This window comes from Athene cunicularia, assembly GCF_003259725.1.
Source record: "Athene cunicularia isolate RWA chromosome 2 unlocalized genomic scaffold, athCun1 chr2_part2, whole genome shotgun sequence".
NCBI classification, from domain to species: Eukaryota; Metazoa; Chordata; class Aves; order Strigiformes; family Strigidae; genus Athene; species Athene cunicularia.
Window position 1 is genome coordinate 4820879 of NW_020799096.1, and position 1579 is coordinate 4822457.

Below are 1579 nucleotides of genomic sequence, written 5' to 3' on the forward strand. Positions count from 1 at the left end.
GACAATGGAGCCAGTGCTTTTGAGATGGAGGGGAGAGAGGCCAAGCAGCTGGGATCTTTGGCCAAGGATGCTGGCATTGATAGGGAAATAGGGAAACAGGCTGAAACCCTCAGCCTTTGGAAGCCACTCCTGTTCAGTGTAAGGGAGAGGCACCCCTACAAGGATGATATCCTATGTCAGCTGAGCAAATGGACCAGCATTGAGAAAGGCATCCAGAACCTCAGGGAACTGGCTGTGTTTGAGATGATCTATGGTGATCTGAATGATGAGCAGTCACCCATGGACCCAGATCAGGCCCCTTGCACACACTTGATGTGGCGAAAGTTCCTGAAGAGCGCACCAGAAGCACACTCGAAAGCATTGGCAATAGTGTCCTGGTGGACAAACACCCACACTCTAACAGTGGATGGAGTGGTTGGCAAGCTCCAGCAATATGAGGGAAATCTCCCCTCATCTCAACATTCCCTGGTCTCAGCTGTGGAGGAACTGTCTCAGAGGCTCCAGAAAATGGAAGAGGACATGTCCTACGTTCCACCTGCATGGGCTAATGTCTCAGCCATTAGAAGTAAACGTTTCGCCACCCAAGAGAAAGGCAGCAGAAGGTACACACCACGAGGCACCCTGTGGTTTTTCCTCCGTGACCATGGAGAGAACATGAGGAGGTGGGATGGACAGCCCACTGCTGCCCTAGCTGCACAAGTAGAGCAGCTGAAAGGGAAGGCCATCGCAAAAGGGGAGTCCTCCAAGAGGAGCGCAGCTCCAGTGTCCAGTCAGAAATCCCCCCGGCAGAATAGAATGGTGAACGTTATGTCTGACCCTCTTGAGGGGACCAGTAAATCATTCTTTCAAGAAGTGAGTGATGATGAGCAGGATTAGAGGGGCCCTGCCTCCAGCCAGGTGGAGGAAAGGGACAATCGGATTTACTGGACAGTGTGGATCCAATGGCCTGGCACGTCAGACCCACAAGAGTATAAGGCTTTGGTGGACACTGGCGCACAGTGCACCCTGATGCCATTGAGCTACAGTGGGGTTGAATACATCTGCATCTCCGGAGTGACAGGGGGATCCCAACAGCTGACCCTACTGGAAGCTGAAGTGAGCCTGACTGGGAAGGACTGGCATAAGCACCCCATTGTGACTGGCCCAGATGCCCCGTGCATCCTGGGCATAGACTATCTCAGGAGAGGGTACTTCAAAGACCCAAAGGGTACAGGTGGGCTTTTGGTGTAGCTGCCCTGGAGGAGGTTGAACAGTTGTCCACCTTACCCAGCCTCTCAGAGGATCCCTCAGTGGTGGGGCGGCTTAAGGTTGAGGAGCAGCGAGTGCCGATTGCTACCAGGACAGTGCAGCGGCGGCAGTACCGCACCAACCGAGATTCCCTGGTCCCCATCCATCAGCTGATCCGTCAACTAGAAAGCCAGAAGGTGATCAGCAAAACTCACTCCCCCTTCAACAGTCCTATATGGCCAGTGAGAAAGCAAATGGAGGCTAACTGCTGACTACCATGGCCTGAATGAAGTTACACCAGCAATGAGTGCTGCAGTGCCAGACATGCTAGAGCTCCAGTATGAACTGGAGT